Here is a 21,962-nt window from a genome sequence, read left to right on the forward strand (position 1 = left end):
AGTTTACCGTGCAGAACTATAGCCTATCGGATAAGTTCATTGGCGATAAGGTATTACACCGATCGTTGCGGCTTCCCTTGGATTTACGGCTGCTCTTCGCCGAACACTGCAAGCTACAACTTCGGCATTAATATAGGTATATGACCTTATTCACGCTGGACCACCGTAGATTCTCTAAGCTCTAATAGTACCGCAAACTACAAAAGATCTCTTCCGTCGACGTATCGGCAATGATCGATAATTAGGAAGTGAAACACGCTTGTACGTAGTGCCACCACCGCAATGGTCTATCATTTTCATTCCCAATGCGTGCGGAACATTCCGTTCGAAGGGACTATAATTACCACCCTGAAAAGTCCTATGGCTATACAGGGAACAAAAAGCTCCCCAGAGATTCCCATCGATAGACGCGGCAGGTTCGTTAATTACTAAGCTCCTGGGCTACTTCGGTCGCCAGCTGATAATGATTATACACCCACCGAAATAACGTACGAGGCACGCAAGCTCATCTCGTTCGTCTCTTTTTCTCTCGCCCAAGCCACACATGATATAATGAAACAACCGAGTATATATTTCATGTATCAATGAAACAGTTTGTCATCCGGATATTTTCGGTAACCGGTTTTTTTTACCGTTACTTGCGAATACTTTTTTGGTTGTTTCAGTTCTTACAATACACATTTAATTGTTTTTTTTTCGTATTTTTTCACATTTCTTTCTCATTTTATTTGGTTTTCGGTTTTCTCCTTTTCTGTAGGTGTTATTATTATTATTATTTTATCCTTCGTCGCATGCTCATCGCCCAAATCACCCTCTGTAACGCCTGTGTGTATACCTAAACATACTATATTATACGTGTACGGTATAAATACATGAATGTACACTGGGTGACTATCGTGCAAATATGATATTTGGAACGAATATGCCGAGTGGCGAGATTATCCGCGGTATTACTACAGCGATATGACCAATTGTTTCTAATTTTTATCACCTTTGGTTTTGAATTGGGATATTTTTGCGCACCGGTACGATTACGATAATCAAAGATTTCTAATCATGGTTTCGGCGTAACCCGTATTTGTTTCGAATTACAACACCCGGTATATGTCCGGATCCGCGCGGTACGAGCAGACGAGGCGAATGTCCGCACAATGGACCCATTCTGCAAAGCTCGCCTACTACATCGACCCCCGTACACCTCCTATTCACCACCTCCTCCTGCAGCAACGTTCTAGTGGGTAGGTGCAGCCGCACCAGGTTCGATTTATCTATCCATACCCACCTATATATCTAGCCGGGGGTCTCTGCCTCTGACGGTCGTAACTGATCGCCCTCGATTCCAGGATCCACCGCTTTTGTTATTTGCGAAATAAGCGTTAATATAATAATCGAAGGCATTTGTCACAATTTTTTTTCCCTTTTCTCTTCTCTGCGATCGCGGTTTTTGTTGATTTTAATTCACATTTGTACACACACACACACGTATATGTAATATTCTTTTTACGGTCTTTTCCTTTGTCTCATATACAACAATTCGTCGTAAATTTATTGTTTGATCACCGTGGCGATATAGATCGACGTATAACGGCGCAAGTAACGCATGTTTCTGCAGATTTCATCCTAATTCGCTATTTCCAGAACGATGCAATGGAGGCGATGTCCGGTAGTAGTCATACGTAATAGATTCTGGTGACCGATTATTAGCAAAAAAAAAAAATAAAAATAAAAAAAAAACAAACTACCCAAGACGCTATACCTATGTGTACCCCTTGGACATGCGATACTCTTGTGGGGATGATTGAGGAGGTATTAGCTGAATATGCTCTATGACCGCTTTGAAAATGCAATTCGAAATTTCTTTTATAGGCGATGCTTTACATACGTATAATTTATCGACCCTCCGTTGCTGTTATTTTTTTAAACGTGCGCGGTAGCTGATGTAAATATTCACGCTTTTTACAACTTCTTCGTTTCTTTCTCGTTCTCTTGTTGGTCACGCCGCACAAATTCCCTGTCACGAGTAAAAGAGTATATTGTTCGTTTGACCCGTATATTATACATACCTGTACATACATACATACAGAAAACTGGGATCTACGTGTACGTGCCGCGTGAAAGAATAATTATTACAGAGGACAAAATAAAAGTAGTACGTAACTGGGAAACGGAGGTGAGTAGAATTCATCAATCATGCGTTCACGTGACCTTCACGTGCAATGCATACCTGTACGATCTATGTATTCTCTGTACATGTTATACAATGCATTAATATTAGCATATATTTTTTAGTATATATATGTACTCAGAAGCGGCGTGCACATTCGTTACAGTCATATGGATAGATAGTGGAAAAAATAGGACAGTGCGGTAACAAAGCCCAGGCTGAAATGAGGAAACTATAATAGTCGGTGTCAGCGGGGGATGCCTCGGTGTATACGCTGTGTTCGTTTGTTCGTTCGTTCGTTCGCTTTGTTTCATTCTTCCACAGAAACCCCCACTGTTATCCACCAGTTGAAAACTTGCTCGACACACTCAGCTTTCAACGTGTTGTTGCACACCCACGTGATAAATGTACATCTGTATAAAGACGGAATTCCTCACCAGGTGAACTTGCCCATCGGTAACTCCATATTATTACTATTTCTCTAGATTCGCTATAGTTTCGCGATCAATAATAATTATCTAATTGTAAGTGGTGAGCGTTTTTTTACCCGGAGACGGCTGAATTTCCCGTATCTTTTCCTCCGTCTCTTTATTCGTACCTGCAGTTGTGAGAGAACTCGTATCGTTTCTTTTTTTTCCAAACTGTATCAGGTTCGAAATTTATCAGAGTTAAACTCCCTAATAAGATCGTATCGAGTCACTTGATATTTCATTGATGTTATCGTCTGCCGGGGTACACGTGGAAGAAGAAATAAATTTTACGAGCTAGAATTCGAATCAGAATTCAAGCTAGATCTGTGGAAACATGGATATCCACCGATAATCGATCCCATGGAAAACTATGCCTGTGCAGTAAAAGTTTTACCTGTGTTATACAGTTTTAAATTTTGTAATTACATATATTTGGTAGGTTTGGATGTCAGTTTCAGGATACGAACTTTGGGAGGATTATATATTATACCTACATCACGTGCGGTTCTGATGCTGAGAGTAGCCAGAAATCCAGAGAAAAGCTAACTAAAATGTATCCACCTAACCAAAGAAGAAAAATTTCAAACTGGAAATACGACGCGCACAATTTATTCGAGAATTACGGTGAATCGAAATGTGAAATACGAGCATCCCACCCTCAACACGAAGCCACCAGGATCTGAAAGGTATGCAGGTAGAGCGGAAAGTAAGAAAAAAAAGGAGGAGGGAAAAACCGTGAAAGCGACAGTATACTCTTCGAAATTCCAATCACGAGGAAAAACCAGTGAATTCCATTCCCGAGCAGTTCGGTCAAAGGTGAGAAAATACAAGTTCCACGGTATGGCGCGCGTTACTTACGGTGCAGCGTTCACGCGCGCATAAATATTGCTTGTTCGGGGTTGTTTGCGAGGGGGTTGGTAGGTATGTTTGACTCTAAATGCTAATCCGGGCTTCCTTCTCACCCGTGATGGTGGTAGTTGGGCACGAAATGGTTTTCACCACCCTAATACAGGCGTACAAGCCGAGTCGTGTGTTCCCTCCGAGCGTTCGCCGTGCAACCGGGACCGGAAAAAGTCGACGTTGATTGGAGTCAAACGAGTAAATATGGAGGTGTCTTCGAATTACACGTCGCGTCGCCAAGAGAATAAACGTAGAAGAAAAAAGAAAAAAACCTCTCCTCGAACAAGATCACTTCCGCAGCGATTTCGTCCCATCACTACATTTTATTTGTCCTCGACTCGTACGTGATCTTTGATATTTTCGTACGAACTTGATAAACCCATTAAGCGATAAAACTTAATCGCTCACAACCGATGCGCGATCGTAGAAATCATCAGGGGCTTCTTCGGAAACAAGTTATCTTTGCAATTCGTGAGGTAGGAAAATTAAGCGACGACAAAACTCTCCATCAAAGAATATAAAAGCTCCATGTGGATCGTAGACTATTCGTAATAAAGTGAAAAAGAATCCTCGTTGAATGATAACTATGCGAAATTTGGCGAACGAAAAGTATTTTTGCCGGATCACCCCCGAAAATTTGAACTTTCGGGACACGTGCATGTGCAGTAAACTACGATCTGCTATACATACAAACGATACTCGATGTAATCTCGGCATTTTACCGTAAGAAGAAAGTTCATTGGGGGTGACAATGCCACTGAAAAAACTTACGCTTCACCTACGTGAATTATAAATATTTTTCCGTAGAATCTTCCGGCCGCGCAATCATAAGTTTAAAGTGACACGCCCGTCACTGTACGTATAGTGGGTTGCAATTTCTACTCGGAATTTCTCTACAACCGTACACATGCAGATCTCGAATTTTACGCATAAAAGTGCTGATGTTGGGGAAGAGAAACTTTCAAACTAGTACGTGGAAATCGCGTCCGTCGCGAAGAAAAAAGAGAAAGAAAAAAAAAAAAAGAGTGAAGGGAACCATAAACTTCGCCATTCTTCGGGCACGTTCAATTGCATTTTCAGTTTATTGTTGTATGTTCGTGAAAAAATTTATAAGAGCCGGGATAAGGTCCGTGACTGATTTCTGATCGCGATTCATCATCTTCACCGCGTGTGTAGCCGCAGTTTACCCGGCGGAGGATCGAAGAGGAGACAAAAAAAGAAAAACTGAAAACATCAATTATCGAACTGTACCTTCTCGATAACACGGTTTGCGCGGGGTGTACAGGAAAATGTACCAATTTTAACCAGGCTATCAATTAAAGATGTCGACGGTTAATCCGAAATTCCCCACCTCCGCGCACCCCCGAACGATGCAGCGGAACCAGGACTAAACGGTAGCGCATTGTCCAGCAATCGTTGCAATTTAGTATTATAAAATATTACGTAGTTTCCTGTGAACCTCGACGCCTATGACCGGACTCTAGTTGCAGCTACGCTGCTCTGCAACGGTCGTTAATGCATGTGGCCAATTTACCGCGTGCGCGAATTATATACGTGGCAACGGGTTAACTGGATAAGGTATAGGATAGTTTGGTGGGTATACGGATTATATGCCGTTGTTAGTAAGTTTTTAATTTCGCAAGTAATAGAAATTTGTGTTCTACGATTTTCTACCGCGGTATAATTTATGTGCAGCTGTTTGCTATTCCCATCTATTCCTAGAAAACTCCCTGATATAAAAAGAACAATAATTCAGTGCGATGATAAAAAATGCATTTTCGCTTATAGGAGAGTTTGTTATACATAGTTAAGCGTCTCCAAGGAAAAGAAATGAGATTTAACTTCGGATTTTGTTCAGCGCAGGGTCGCGCGGTCGAGAAACTTCTTTTTCGCTTTTTCGCTTTTTAATTTTTTTTTTCTTTCTTGTCTTTGTTCGTCTTCGGTCTTTTCTACTTCAGCTGAATGACGGTGAAGAAAATAAAAAAGAAAGGGAGAGAGAGTGAAAGGTTAGAGGACCGATCTCCCTCCCCGTTTAATGGAATAAATAATAATATGATTTCATTTCGCTCTAGACAAGGTTAGCTCGTGCGAAATTGCCGAGGATATGAAAAAGTGTATACTGCACGTCGTCGACATGTAGTGGAAAACGTCACCCGAGAATGAGGTATACGCGAAAGAGAAAGGGATCAAAAGTGTACAAGTATACCGCAGAGGAGAAAAGAAAAAAGCATGGGGAAAAAAACGACCGTGAAATAATAAATCGAAAGTGACAGGTTTACTTGCCCCTAAATAAGATCGAGCTTGAACGGAATCAGGATGTATTTTCGTCGAGCGAGAGCGGGAGAAAGGGAAAAAGGGGGGCCAAGCTTTGGGGTTCGTCGAGGGAGTAAGCTGATTTGGTTCCTCGCAAACTTCTATTCGGGATACGAACTGACGTAGAGAGTCACATATGCCATTACATATATCTGTATCGCCAATGGAAAGTTGCGAGTAACATATGAGCTGTAATGTGAAGTACGCCGTTCGGGTAAAAACTGTCAATGAATATATATATACACTAATTGTAAACTAATCTTTGTCAGAAATTCAGTACAAGTAAAATAGCGAAGATCGTTAGACCTTTTTCTTAACGGAACAAGGGTGCTCCGTCAAGGTGGTGACAACCTTTCAAAATTAGCATACATTTCGTTCGCGTTCATCTTATGTTAATGAAAATTTCTCTCTCGTTGAGTTCATTAGTTGTTCAATTTAAACAAATTTTCGGTAACAGCTACGGTTGACACGATAAAAAATTCACGTCCTCGCTTGTGTTTACCGAAGGCACCTATTTGGGCTACCGAAACTCAATGCAGGGTGACCAGACTGACTCGAACCCCGCATCTATAGCTTCGTGTTTTTGTTGATTCGAGGTTTCGTTTCTCGCCGATTTCTCTGGACCCCGAATCTCTTGCCCAGGGATGAAACGAACGAAAGAGGTCCAATAAGTGAAAGTGAAAAGAAAGAAGACAATAACCTTTGTAGGGAGATCAATGATCAACGGAATTGAATTTGATCACCGTCTTGGAAATAAACTTTCGTTGAATGTCGATCACTTTATAACATAAGAAATTCACGAGAGATGATTAATAATTATAGTAGTACGAAGTGCACGGAGTTAAATGTCGGATGACTTTACGTTCGAGCAATTAAGCGAATTAATTATGGAAACACGTAGCTTTGGAGAGAGAGGTACGTACATATGTATTCGCGAATCGATTGAGGTATAAATAGCAATGAAATGTCGACGACTAGAACGATCGTACGTAGATCATTTGAATAGGATATTAATTACGTGGAAATTGTCTCTGGTACGCGACGCGTGCTTTCGGAATATTAGTCAAAAGTTATTAACTACCGTTCACAATCATTAAACGTCGCAAAATTCGCTTCGTAATCGAACTATATTTTTCTACCCGTAGCCCCTGCCATTTCCCAAGTATCGATTAAAATACCAAGAGGAAAATCTGATATCGGTACAGTTCCAAAACCAATTCCTCTCTCTTTTCCGACGTACCGACGGTATTTCTTCTAAAGTGTTAACAATAAGTCCCCATATACAGTGGGGAAGGCGAACAGCCGGTCGATTCGCAACTGGTCTTTTTTTTGTTCTTCTTCCTCCTTCTTTTCGCTGCACCGAGACCGTAAGCTATCTCTAACTCAGACCGCTGTCAATAAGGCGAGTGACTTCGTACTTTTTCCAAAAGTTATGACGTCATTTCGAGGGATAAATGACGGCACATATCGAGCCTTCGAAAAGGTAGCCTCGAGCGCATGAGTTTTGACCGTCGCGCTTTGATACTAAAAAAAAAAAAGGGATGAAAAAGATGAATGAATTTATCGAAAAAATGACGTCGTTCTTAGATATTTTCGTTTTTTTTTTTTTTTTTTTTTTTTTTTTTTCAGACATCTAGCCGGTTGGTGAATCGCGAGTAAGAGCGAACTTTGTCAGAATTGGATTTCACCGAGAGAGTGATAAATTATTGAAGGTGTAGAATTGGTGCAGGCTAAGGTATACGTCGGAAGGAAGGCAGGGGTATACCTTGCTACTCCCCATAGCGATATTTTAGGGATCTCCATCGTTATCGGCGAGACACCTGGAGCAGTGCAATTTCACTCCCTCTGTTTCCCGAAAGTGGAGTAGCTGGTCGGTTGGTTGGCTGGTTCGTCGGGAAACAGGCGGGCGGGTGTAACTCGAGAAAATAGGTTGGGGGTAGTATGGGGTAATTTAACAGTGGGCAGATGAGATAAGATATCTTTGTGGTTAGCGGGTTGCGCGGTTTTGCGGTTGTGTGTTTCAAGACACTCCGAAATTCCTATGGAATTTAGACGCGGACACCCCGTTTCGCCACGCCGCGCTTATTATGTACCACCGTACCCCACAACGAATGGGAAATGCCGTTGGTGCATCTTACGTAAACAAATTTTCACTGCCTAATATACCCCTACCCGTACACAGACATTCGTATCCATGCACACAATTTCCATCAACGACCCTTTGGATCCCTCGAATCACTCGTGAAAATGAAAACTATATAGGTATATGATAAATTTAATGTGTTGTAGTATTTGCCAGAAAATTTTCTTTTCTCTTACGTACATGACTGTACCTGTACCTGTACCGGTTACCTATACCATTGTGATCTACTGGTGGTTACTCTATTTGTTATTTGACATGCGTTACGTGTCACGAATATCTCTTTTTAACTCCGGGATTCGCGGGACACACAAGGAGATTACAGGTTTGCGGAACTACCGAAAAAAAAGGTCAAGTTGTTTGGGTCGTTAAGGTCATGATTCATCCCGCGGACAAGGAACTTACTAACCTTATACCGTGATATATATGTATATGTTTCATATACCATATACTGTACGTAACAAACTTTTGGGAGGGCAAACATAACTCGACTTAGACGCTCGTTTGAGAAATATCGTAAGTCGCAAACCGAATTCATCCCCGCTCTCTGTTTCATCGCTGGTGAAAGAGAAAAGAGAAAAAAACTGATCACGGAAACCGTATTCAGAAGTTATCCGATGACCGAATAACAAATATATGTATATTTGCGATTTTATATTTGTCGACCAACAAAGTAGATCATAGGGACGTATAGTGTGAAGGTAATCAGACAGTCAGTGAATAAATATACTGCAAATGCATAACGGTTATTACCACGTCAGTTACTGTAAACTCTACTTTGTTCTCGTACTTATACTCCATTCTAGATTCCCTTTCGTAAACATTTATTTTACCATTATTCCGAACGAGCATATAAACAATAGAGGAGTTAGTTTGTTGTCTCGCTAATGAGCTTCTGCGTTCGATAGAAATTCTGTTTGGAGTGTTTAATGCAGCTAAGAAGGTAAAATATACCTAGGGGAAGTAGAACGAGCGAAAGAAGAAAGTTAATTCTGTAACGTGCATAAAATTTCGAACAACGAAATTCAAACTGAAGTCTTATTTTCTGACGAATGGTTCGAATTTTTTTTTTTTTTTTAACACTCGTAGTATCCAGCAATACAAATCACCGGTTTATCGCTATCCAATTGTTGGTAATCCGAATTCAGCACCGCGAGCACCTTATGTAAACTCTAATGTATATAATAACGTTACTTCTAACAAGTTGTTCATCACGACCATCGTTCTGATATTAGCTTCGTTAAGTTTACCCTAAATCGTTGGTGCAACTTTACTAACTGCCATAGGTTGGCGTTAATTCGCTGCAGGACTTGATTACGGAAACATTGGTCCCTGATTTTGGGAGTTTGGGAACCAGCGAATTTGGAATTTAATTGAACCGTGAACATGTCGGAAATGTTAACTACTTTTGAAGCACGGCAAGAGCCCGATCATCCATGTTTTTGGTCTCCGCTCTTTAGCCGTTAAACAACCCCTCGGACTATCTGATCTCGTGGGACAAGAAGGATTTTTTTCACCAACGGAGAAGGACTCGCGTCCTAAACTAGGAGCTCCGCGACATCGACCAATAAAGCTATTTTTATTTATTTTTTATTTTTATTCCCTTCTTTCTATCTGCCGGAAACGGAAGTAAGATAGAAAGTAAACGAAAACGAAGAGACCAAGGTAGGAGATGGAAGAAAAAAAGAGGAACTAAAAAGGGACGGGGAATGAGAAAGGGACTCTGGAAACTAGCTATAGCAGGAAGGTCCTTGCGTGACCGAGAACCAGGGACCAGCTATTGGATAAATTGATCTCCGAGACCTGTGGGACTGGTCGTATCGCAGGACGAGTTTCATCCGATTCTGCGTAGCTATACCTTTTCCTATACTACCTTATATATACTGCTCCTGATGCCGCGTTACCCTCGATAAATATATTGTTCTCAACGAAACTTTGACAACTTTGATTAATAGTTACGATCCACCTAAAACCCTCTCGCTGATAACAACCTGACGAGAGCCAAAAAGTAACTTTATAAATGTTTGTTACACCGCACTTTGTTTTAGACACCGTTACCCACACCCGCGCCCCATTTTTGCCCCACATTTCGAGTGTTGCAATATGTTGAAGAGCTACCGCGGAGATGCTCTGATCGCTTCGGAAGCGCAATTCTTAGTTTCTTCCGAACGATGCCTTTATTTGATACGAAACTTTTGGGTAACTATAAATTGACTAGCTGTTTGATTTTTTCTAAAACTTTCATTTTTTCAAGCCGAAGGAATATACAGACCTGTATAAGTAGTCGAATAGCTGGGTGGATTCTTGATTAAAATTGGCGTGTAGTACCAAAGTCGGAAAAGTTCCAGCTGCAGGGTTGGGGAATAATACCGTCGATATTATTCCAATTTTACTACTATCCTTATAGATTTTCACTACTTTCTTTCTCCGTTCGATCTTCTTAGTGCCAATAATTCTTCGTTGTTCGATCGTTCACCGATTCACCATCTGGCATTTATTACGACTAGCTATCCTCGTGACTTTTACACCCCGATATTTTACATCCCATCAGCTAATATAAGACGGCGTGAAGTTTGCATAATTTCAGAAATTCACCTGCTATATTACACTTCAGAACCGCGGTGATAAATTGCTCATTATGATTCAATGAGACGTAGGCGTAATAGAATAATTTTATTATTTCGTGTCTGAAAGATCGATATAATTCAAATAATTCCAACTGCGTATCGTACAGTATCGACTACAGTCGCGTCATATGTCAACCGAGGAACAGATACAGTTGCGGTAGTTCTAATTGGATTTTCTACCGATTCGTGAGACCAAAGCGGTCCGTCCTAATTTTAATCGAATATACAACTTTGTGACTTGGCAATCAAATGATACGATAATTCAATGAAAATAGAACGTCTACTTCTATGAAGGGCTGACGCTAAAATGGATCCCTTATGAACTGAGAGGCTGTTCACCTGCACCCCTGTCACGATAGAAAAAAAAAGTTGTGTACATTCAACGAACCAACTCATCGCATCGCGGATATTTTCGAACCTCACGATGATCGTTATATTAGATGGCAGTGAATTGCAAAATGGTCCGAAACCGCCCGACGTCACTGGGCTTGTCTGACACCACCGGAGTTAAAACAACAACGTAGGACCTCGACAACCAAGAGCTGTTCGAGGGGGGAAATTCCGGAAAAGCAAAAAGGCTCAACGTCCCATTTATCCCCCGGAGACTCCAGGCGCCCTTACGCCCTTACGCCGTCATATAGGTGCGCTTACGTTGGCCGAATACTTCGTTAAGGACACTTTTGCCAATGTGGAAGTGGAAAAGAAAGAGCTGAGTTTCATCGTTTATTCTACGCGTAGGCATCGGCAATTCTAATAGCAATGAAGACGCCGAGATAAGGAAGAAAAGGAGGTCCCATTTTACCGGAAGGGTCGTTCGCCACGTGATGCTTGTAACACGTATTTCACGTTCGATATCTGCAGCTTGTAGAGATTTTCTATTTTCCTCTCGGATGCCAATTATAAAATTTGTGATTGTTGACTCGCACTCCGAAAAACAAATCTGACGATTCCATCGAGTTGAAACATTGAAATGAAAACGATCCGAACGTCAAGTGCGAGGTATGTTCATGCGAATAAAGAGACGGAAAAGAAGCTCCGAGAAAATGATTTATAATGGAACGCACTAAATTATTATTTCGGTATACATAGCAGTCTGTTGGATAGAAAAATAGAAGAAGGTTTTCATAAGACGAACGAGGTGTTCAAATTGATAGCTCCGTACAGCAATACCGTTATCGCGAAACAATCTTTGCCCATATCGTCCGAAAGAAGAATGTCTATCTATAGCATAATACCTATTCCAGCGTTTACAATTTTGGTATGAAATTTATGCCTGACGCTCGAAGGAATAGTGGAAAATATTTTACGAGAATCTGCAAGAACGCGTGCGGCACGGGGCAGCACACGCGGGGCTGATTCCCGAGGGGGTAAACATATTTTTTACGGGATTTAGCGTATTTCCACTGAAATTTGTTTTCCACCTTAAACATTTTGGCCAATGTGATATTTCATTGTCGACTTCCTTCACATTCTATCCCTTTTCATAGGTTTTTCTTCTTTTCTACATTTTTTTCTCCTTATTTCTCCTCACCAAACCACCCTACGCTGCGCCCTCGGGATTGTTGGGAACGGTGCGGTCTTATCTTGATAAATCATTCGTCTCTTTTTCTGCTTATCGAGTGAGAGATCCCCGGTCTTTCTTATCCAGGGTTAAAAAAACAGCGACAAAGACAACTAATGAAATATACCAGCTACTTGGCCAAAAGTCCATGCACAAAAATGACGGTTCATTCAACGTCATAGAAGAATTTGAACTCCGACGACGAGGCCGCCGAAATTACAGAAACCCTGAAATTAATAGAAATTCAGGAAGTGCGTATTGCAAAAAAGATGTATCTTCTATTACTTCATAGAATCATGTGTCTGAGTGTCGTAATTTTGGGAAATTCGAGTTTAATCTTAAGGACTTTTAGCCCAAATAAAAATTCATCCCTGAAAAAATACTTCAAAATAAGACTGATGTAAAAAAACAAGAAATAAAGTACATGTATATTTTAGTAGGGTGGCGACTTCCGTTCCGTGTTTATTCACCCTCTAGAAGTCTCTCCTCCCATACGATTAAATGAACCACATCATGAATAATAATTGAGTTACCCGGTGTCAATCCGCGACAAGTGCGATGAATCGCGAAAACATCCTTTTTAAAAATTTGTCGTTACAGTGACGAAAAAAAAGTTGCAAGATCTTAAAACCCGTTCAGAACTTACGTGTACTTAGACGTTGTGAGTCGAGTTAGAGAAACGAAAGAATAATTGAATCGCCTTTATAAATCGGCCGGACAATAGAACTTTACTATGTGCAGATGCAAGCAATGTGAAACCATATCTCTTGCAGTAATAGCGAAACTGGTACCTTGACTGCAGTTTATTTTGTAACTTATGGGCAACCTAGATTTTTATTTCGAAAATTTCCTCAGCTTTAATATCGACGAAACTAGAGAGAGACCTTGCCTATCCGAACTAAAGGTGAGAGCTGTGAAACCAGTTGGTCGAAGATTATCGAGTGGAAATTTATCTAATATATAATGTATAATCACGAAGATATTATTTTTCCGATTTCATTTTACTCGCGTTATCCCTGATAAAATATACGAAACACTCCCAATTTGTTGTTCAAATATTGTAAAAGAATATTAAATTGTTTTGAAAGTTGGGCACGAGAAATGTTCAAATTGAATTGAAAAATACGTGGGGAAAAATTTTTACCTCACTTCATCTCGCATACTAGTAACCCAGGCGGGTTTCTGTGATCGTTTCATACATACATAGAAAATCAATAGAGTTCTCTACGCATCAGATGTACAGATATACGTTTGAAAAAAAACACTTCTCAACTCTATACTTACATATAGTATTAGAATAAATTCTACATCCCGGCATAAGTCTAGGTTATTCCGTTCGTCGGTACTCAAATAATTTTGTTTGAATACCGACGAAAATCTTTCAGAGCTGCTCCAAACGGCGAGCACCAAAAATAAAAAGTATAGATCATGTATTTGGAATTTGAGCGCCGCGATTCAACTAAGTTTTCATTAATTTCTGTGAATTAATGTTCGTAAAAACGAATTAAATCCTTACTTTATTTTCTAAGGGCGGAAAATTGAAGCCTCTCGAGGCGTTTTTAGTTTATGTTTATATTCGTACTAACCCTAGAGCTGGTTTCTGTTTCACGGATGGTTGCCGTTTCCTCAGTTTAAAGTAAAGTTTTACTGAAATCGTAAACGTCTGACGTAAGACGTTTCGAAAACGACGAGAAACCTTTCTGATCGTTTTCGGCGCTGGGAAACAAGACCAAGTAAAATCCTCGAGAACGCGCGGCGTGGCGCTCAGCGTGAGGATCTTCACGATAACGGGGGTGCCGTGTTTGCAGAGTTGATTCGGAAGATGTTTCTCTCACCCTACTACTGCAGTGAGCGGGCGTTACGTGACTACGAAATTTTACGCAAAACATTTCATGGCGAAAATGTTGTTGATTTTTTTCTTTCTCTCTTTCTTTTTCTCTTCGCTTACTTCTTTATTTTCCTCTGAGGGGGCGTATCGCTTGAAGAGAGAATGAAAAAAAAGCTTCGAATAAAAGTCCCAACTCTCATCTCGAAGATACGGCCGTAGGTGAAACTGCACTCCCATATTCACGTCATATGGCATATGTACATTTCAGAACGTTAAATACAATAGTTTTCACCACAGATTCTGAAAAATCCTCGTAATCAGGTGAATGTTGTCAAGAAATCATATACTATGTATAAAGGCACGTAATGTGGACGACGGGACGAAAGCGATCTTTATGGCGAAACATATTCAAAAAACTATCCAGTCAATTAAATAGCTATGGAAACGAAAGGGGAGGTAATAATACTTTTCAGACACCGAGCACTAAAAACGGATGAAGAATATTCTACTTAGCATGAAGGGGAGTTTGGTCCTGATTTACGTGCGCGGTACGTTTAACCGTATTTATAAGAATTCAAGATACCTACAGATTTCTCCTGGGATCATCTGCCCGGTTCCCTTTGCTCCAGAACGTTCCTTTTCCTTCTCCATTCCCTATACTCTCATCCCTACACAGCCTCATTTCTCTCAGATAGCAAATGATCGATCACGATGTCGATCCAAAATATCTCACCGATAAATATGTGTGATCATTCGAAAAAATTGACGCGGGAAATGGAGAATTTGAAAAAAAATGTTGACGACTAAAAGTATGGCGCGGTATAAGTTAGATTATACGATGTGGGAGCGTTATAGAAATCGTTAAGACCTTCGAATTATATAGATGCATTCTACGAGGTATACGGGAAATTTTCTGCGTAGCATGAAACGAATGGTCAGCGATAAGAGACGAGGTGTGGTTTTTGCCATGACAAGCCGCCGTTGGTTTTTTGCACAAAGTAAACACGGGCGTCGCGACGCTCAGCTGAAATTGATGACCGGCAGCGTCGTCCGAGCGTGACCTACATTATACTCACTATACGTATACATATAAGCTGTTACAGACGATGACTGTATATAGGTATACCTAAAATCCCTCTTACCCTCGTTGATCCTTGAAAATTAAAATTTATTCCGTAAATAATCCGCATCCCTCTGGTTTCGACGAAAAAAATAAACGAAAACAAAAAGCCAAGAAAAAAAAATGAATCGAGAACGTGGAATTGTGAAAAGAAGCGAAAAGAAATAAAGAGAGAAAAGAAAATAAGCGGACGCTGTGCACGAGTCTACATAGGATTCCTTCCGGATTATTTTCAGAGTCATGTCCTCCTCCCGGTTCATAAGATGGGCTGCAATTTATCGGAAGGACGAATTTCAGCGGCGTCAACTTTCAAATTGGATTTCACCCCAACTGCACTATTGATCTCTGATCCAGTTCATTTCCCGTATTGACGCTTGACACCTCAGTTACTCCAGCTTTTCCAGTAGCTACAGTTGTCCTGCAGGACTTGAAATCCAGCAAACGCTTAACTTAATAATATACATATACGATCGAATTGAATTTACGTACGTTGCATCTGGTACTTCAATGAGCTGAAATCCCCTTACACGTTGGTCTAGAAAAGCTGAACTAATCCGTCCAACTTTTGATGAAAATATGTTAACAATGGTCAAGTAAATAATGATGTCACCTAATTTCGTTTTTCTCCCCCTTGCTCGAGAATTATTACTGGTTCTTTTCCATCCTGATCGTATGAAAAATCTCGTTGAGTAGGTAGAAGCGATTCAGATGGAAAAAGTGTATCTTTTTGTATGTCCATATATTTTCAACACATCCAGTTCACACGTTGGACGGATTTGGTAAGTGCACTCAATTGTTTTATCCGAGTTTTTGAAACACCGGAAACTGGCTTAGAAGAACAAGCTTTTCATGGAATACGACTGTGATGCTATTTTATCCGGGGAATTTCACAGAAATCTGTTTAGCCCTGTTGGGGAATACATTTGATCAGTAGAATTATGCAAGTTACGTACTTGTAGCCTCTATAGAATCTAGAAATGATATTGTTTCCGTTTCCTTAATTCATCTGCAATTATAAATTGAAGTAATTCATTTCCAGCACGAATGCGTGATGTACAATGGGAAGAAATTATTCGGAAATTAGATTGTCCAGTTTCCTGAATCTGCTACTACCGCACAGATCACATTGCTGATAAACGGGAAGTGCACGAACTGTGAAATTACAAAAGTATTCTACTAGAGATCTTCGTTTCAAAGTTCAAAGTTTCCGCAACGTGACACGAAGGTTCCTGTATTAAACATAGTATGTAATAGGTTTTTCTCCCAGATAAGTGACATTGAATATTTTTACAAACTGCACCAAGTGTTAGATGAAAATTATTAATCTGAAATTCGGCAATCGTGATAAATAATTTTATTCCTTGCTGACCGCTAACCAAGATTTACAAGCGTCATCTAATCCGCAAAATCAACTCTCGTTTTTCATCTCCCGCTAAATATTTTCCGTCTCTCATTTTTAGAATTGAAATTCATACGCAATGTCGTGACGACTTACCGTCTCCTTGTCGTACGGCTATTAACCTTTCACTGGATACAGTAAGAAATTCCTGAAATTTACGAGACGAACGTCCAGGTTTGCAATTATAGCTTCTACCTTTTACAGTACAGTACCATATACATATACGTTTCACTGTGAAAGCCTATTTAGCTATGCATCTACATGTTATTCGTTTCAGAAAAATGCCGGGTTTATTTAGTGAAGCAATCAATCACCCCTTAGAAAAAAAATTATACCTACAATTCCGTGAGTCAAACTCACTCAGAACAGACTGAATTATAGATCTTCCAAAATACAGCGTGTCTAGTGAAAATGTTCTTTCGCATACAATTTTTTTTTTTTTTCCTCTCTTATGGTTCTGAAGTATTCGTCAACATCGAAAATCGTAGAGTTAGAATGAGAAATTTGCGATGAAGTTAATTTGTACCTGCGTTGTGTCTTATGAATATCTATAATTCAATAGAAGATGAATTCCGTGGCTTTTTCCCCCCTGAATAACGAAGGACGACGTAGGTGGGGATATACAGGGTATAACTTCTGCATCCAACGAAAGCTGTAACTGTATCTATGTGGTACTAAAATTCATTAATTATTACCTATGTTATCCGTCGAAACCCCGTTCTAAATATGTTATTAGCACAATAACTCGATCAGTATAGAGACACGTACTTGGCTATCTGTTGTATATCCGATAGCGTTGGAATTGTCCCAATCAAAGTACAATTCCATTATTGGATTACACCAGCTTTCAGGTGGCGTCAACCAACCGCTCACGTACACGCACAAAGGACGATGAGATTTTACTTGAACTCCATACCTACCTACAATTGGCGCATCTGCAGCAGAGAGCTTTAACTGATGCACAGTGAACGGTTTTCAATCAAAAAAAAAAAAAAAAAAAAAGACCTACTCTCATCTACTGCCGTGCGAAAGGGATGAAAAAAAATAGAGGAAAAAGATGTACATGTACATACAGTATGTAGAATTTGTACAGATGAGTTTCTACACCGCGGAGAGAGCTTTATATTATCGATTCAGTTATTTCAAACTTAACGAAGCTGGAGCTTATATAGCCGGGCGGGATATACCCAAGCTAGGCGTCCGTACGTTTTGCAGGACTTGGGGATGATGATAAAATCCACCGGGCGGAAGAGTCCTCTCTTCCAAAGGTCCCCCGGAAGAAGATCTCAAACCCGTCGCCAGATTTACATACCTATCCTATCTCCCAGTCTGGATAGATATCCTTCTTATCTCTCTACTTTTTCCTCCACCGGCACTTGCGTCTCGCCGCCGATCCTTTTTTTTTTTTCCTATTTTACTAAATTTTTTTGCACTTTCTCCTTATTCGTATAGCAGGCAAAACTCGAGAAGCGCAAAATGAGACTCTTTGGTCGGTCGTATAGATGTCTGAAGGCGTTTTACGTTTTATATATTATGCAGGTATTATATAACCTATTTTACTTTGAAATTGAACAAATGAAATTGCACCTTAGTCTGCAGAATTTCCTCTTCTGAACTGTACAGTTCTTAAATCAACCCTTTATATATATATCATTATACATCTATTGTACACTAGGCAATTATTCAAGAATTGAAAGCTTCTTCTGACTCCATTTTATACAAACTCGTCTGTGTGTATTGCATTCGGTCGATAGATATTTTTAAAGTTCAAATGAGAAATGTTTCAATATTTTCGAAAAATCGGCTCTCTAGAAGACGTCAAAGAGACGGACATTTTTCTTTCGAATTTCGAGTCGAGTTCAATATCTCTGGATATCTTCACATTTTTTCGGTAAAGTTGACCATTTCGGGTAAGAATTAACTTTAATGACCCGTATCATCTCATTGGTGTAAGTTGCACTTACGCCGTAACAGACACTTTTGAACATCGTTCAATTCTGCATAAATTTCGACCAAAACTAATATGATATCATAAAGAGCTGCAGCCTATAGAATTAAAAAAAAAAAACTTCTAAATTACGTGTATTTTAAATGGAAAATATTTCTACCCTTTGGGAAAGTACTTAGAATTGATATTAAGGGTTGAAATTTTGAAGGAATTTCTTCTTCGACATATTGAACGAAATTTCAGGAAGGGACTGAAAAAAAAATCACCCTAACATACCTACATATGATACTTAGACGGAGTAGCTATACTCGAAAGTCAAACGGGAAAAAAAAGCAAACCCGACAAAATCTTCACATCGGAGAACGAAGGCAGTTATATAATTCATATATCTACATTCCGCATACCGTATTTGTCCGATCTCTGGAGCAATGCTGCTCGAAACTCTGTGCGGTTGTAGAATGGCAAAACGACAGAATGGCAGAACAACGATATTTCCGGCTTATCTCGAAAGCTTCTCTCTCTTTCTACGCCAGAAGCTTTATACCTACCCCTCCGGTATCTCCATTTGCGGCGACAAATGGTGGACAAACGTTGGACAAATGTAGGTGTACCAAGTTACAAGTATACCTGTAACCGTGTTTGTCTCATGTCTGTTACACAATGTCACCCCCAGCACACGGTCAGAATAGTACACACCTATCCATACTCTTATAGGTATTGGACTGATGTAAACTGCGATATGTTACTCACTGTCAGTAAGCGATCAAATTTTGTACAAATGTATAGATGAGAGCAGTTCTTGAAAGTAAAAATAAAACGTAAGGCATGAAAATTGATTACGTTTATTTTCATTTTAGTTTTCTCTGATCAAACGAGGTTCCTCGAAGCTGTTGGTTTCCTATCTCTCCGAATTTCTGACAATGAGTCTCTCTGGTGGTTCAGGTGGTGCAAAATCTCTTTGTAACGTTTTCGTGATTAATTAGATGGAATTATAGACTCACGCTAATGGCTAAGGCGCAAGCAGCTTGAGAGAGAAACTCCAAGATCCCTCTACATGGAAATGCTTTACTCGTTGAATCCCTTCTCCAACGTGCTCGTGCCATCCTCGTAAAATAAATAGCACAGAACGCGAACCTATAATAATGAATTACTTGTATATTATATAGCGAGCAAAGAACTAAGCTCTGAACACATTTTAGGTACGCTACACTTTTACCGTTCCCTTGCCAGTAGGTAATTCCAAATTACGTTTAAAGGATAAACCTAGATAATCACGATAATACGATGATGCATACAGGAAGTCTCACTTAAATTATTTCCGGAACGATTCGTCGTATCAAAAAAAAGTTCGATTCCAGCCACGATCTTCCGAAGTATTCAAACTCCTCATTCAATCCCAAAACCCCGTGTATTTGATTATAGACATAATCACATACGTGTGTAATTAACGATAAATCGATAAATTTTAATCGAATGAGTATACTATTGAACTAATTGGTATGGACCGTGATATCTCATTAACAGGAACAAAACATTATACAGGTGGAGAATCAGGCCGTTTGATACACCGAGTCTGTATGGTAGCAACGAAGAGAAATGGAGAGTTTGGCAGGTGTTGTTAGTAAGCTTAGGATATCTGTTCATGTATACAAATCTATACCATGTATGCTTCACTACCTTGCATCGTATGCAGAAATACAACCAAAAGCTGGTATGTACATCTACACGAGTTTCCATACAACTTCTACTTATTGTGCTAACTTTGGCCAAAACTAATTGTAAGTTCCCCTAGAATATTATGCATGTAACAAGTGTGCATCCGCATACATCTACATACATGGTTAACATCAGCTCTTTCTACATACTTTTCATCATTTAAACTACTGCGAAAACTAGCGAACAAGTAGAAAACCTTCTGCAGTATAAAATGATCTTTGCCAAGGATATAAATCACTAAATCAATTATATTAATGTTATAAACTCATTGTCAGTTTGTCACTCTGACGCTGTATGTTCGTATAATTTATTAGCAGTTTTATATGCGAAAATCTCCAACAGCCCTAACAAACTAGAACCATAAATGCTTCTTTGTGTTTTTCTTTCTTCTTTTTGGGACTGGTGATACCGTAAATTACAAACTTTTCATTTTAATCAACATTCCAGTTCAGAGCCCGGGCGTCACTGCTATTGTAACCAAAATGCGGGTACAGAGAGTATTCAATATTTCCGCTCCATGTTTTTGTATCGGAGTGCTTTTAGTATCGAAACTTTGATCAGATTTTTATTTCCACAGTTTTTATCACACATTTTTGTATTCCCTCCGACAGATTTGCACGCCGCTTACGTCGTTGTAGGTAGCAAACAGAGGCAAATCCACCCCTGATTAGATACATATCGTAGCATAATTCTACTCCGCAAATTGAAGTATAGAGACGAATGAGGTGAAATTAACAAAAAAAAAAAAAAAACGAGAAAAACTAACGCCAGTGAAACTTCGTGGACATACAGGTAAATATAAATTATACATAATAACGTGAAAGGTAAAAGATTCCGAATAAGTGCCGTTAGGAAAAGTCTATACATATGTAGAGCTCGGCGAGTAGGATGAATCGCAGTTTCCTACGGGACTCGCTAGTGAAGTAGCACTTCTTACAATTAGTTCAGCACAAGGCAACTGATGAAACTAACATGATGTCAAAAGGTCCATCGGACCCAAATTATACCTATGTGCCTGAATAGGTATACTTACCCAAAGAAAAAGGATAAGAAAATATACTACTTAGAAAACTACTGATAATGTAAATAAAAGTTTATTTCCAATCTTATTCCCCCTCTTTTTTCATTTTGTGGCTTCCGACGTCTGAAGAGAGCACATGCAGAAAATAAAAAAGTAAAACCTATATAGGCGAGTGGGAGGAACAGTTAAAGTCATGGAATCGGTTCAGTTTTTATCAGTATGTAGAAACTGTGACCGCTGAAAAGTTTTCAAACGATGTCTTGGAAGATCCTATCCAACTTGGAAATGTTTTTCCATACTTATCGATTTCATCTCACATTTTCAGTTTTCAGGATGAGGCTTACTTTCTCGGACTATTGCACGTGCAGACTGCTTTTTATACAATTTATGCGTGCAACTTAAACCTCATATTTTGTGGGCACAAAACTGAATTAACTTTTGGGGTAACGAACAAAACCAACGAGTTGAAAAACTATCGAGTATACAATACGAATACGCGCGAAAGAACTTGCTGCTTCTTCTCTTCTCCTGTTTTTTTTTTCCTTCTTTATTTTCACTCTCTTGCAATAATTTTTGTAAGCCGTTCTTCATCTCTTACTTAGCAAAAGCCATAAGTTATTAGATTCGTAATTAATCCATCAACAATTACCATTCTCAGATAAGGCCACCGCACTTCCGCAAGACGTTTGGTGACAGCAAACAAACAAATTTTGGTGAACCTTCGACATTTTCGAATAATATACATATAGTCCAGT

At 39.6% G+C, this 21,962-nt stretch overlaps 1 long non-coding RNA gene across 5 annotated transcripts; it reads left to right on the forward strand.

Annotated features, from left to right (window-relative positions):
• Positions 1–1,325: 1,325 nt before the first annotated feature.
• LOC125501821 lies at positions 1,326–21,921 on the forward strand. Of its 5 annotated transcripts, none has more exons than XR_007279518.1 (3): positions 1,326–3,450; positions 16,163–18,061; positions 18,714–19,306. It is a non-coding gene; the product is annotated as an uncharacterized LOC125501821 (long non-coding RNA). The 5 variants fall into 5 exon arrangements; XR_007279519.1 differs by lacking the exons at positions 16,163–18,061; positions 18,714–19,306 and adding exons at positions 20,013–20,181; positions 20,798–21,921 and having other exon boundaries at positions 1,331–3,450; XR_007279517.1 differs by having other exon boundaries at positions 1,331–3,450; positions 16,163–16,366; positions 16,584–19,306.
• The last annotated feature ends 41 nt before the right edge of the window (positions 21,922–21,962 follow it).

Source organism: Athalia rosae, chromosome 1 (genome assembly GCF_917208135.1).
Source record: "Athalia rosae chromosome 1, iyAthRosa1.1, whole genome shotgun sequence".
NCBI lineage: Eukaryota > Metazoa > Arthropoda > Insecta > Hymenoptera > Athaliidae > Athalia > Athalia rosae.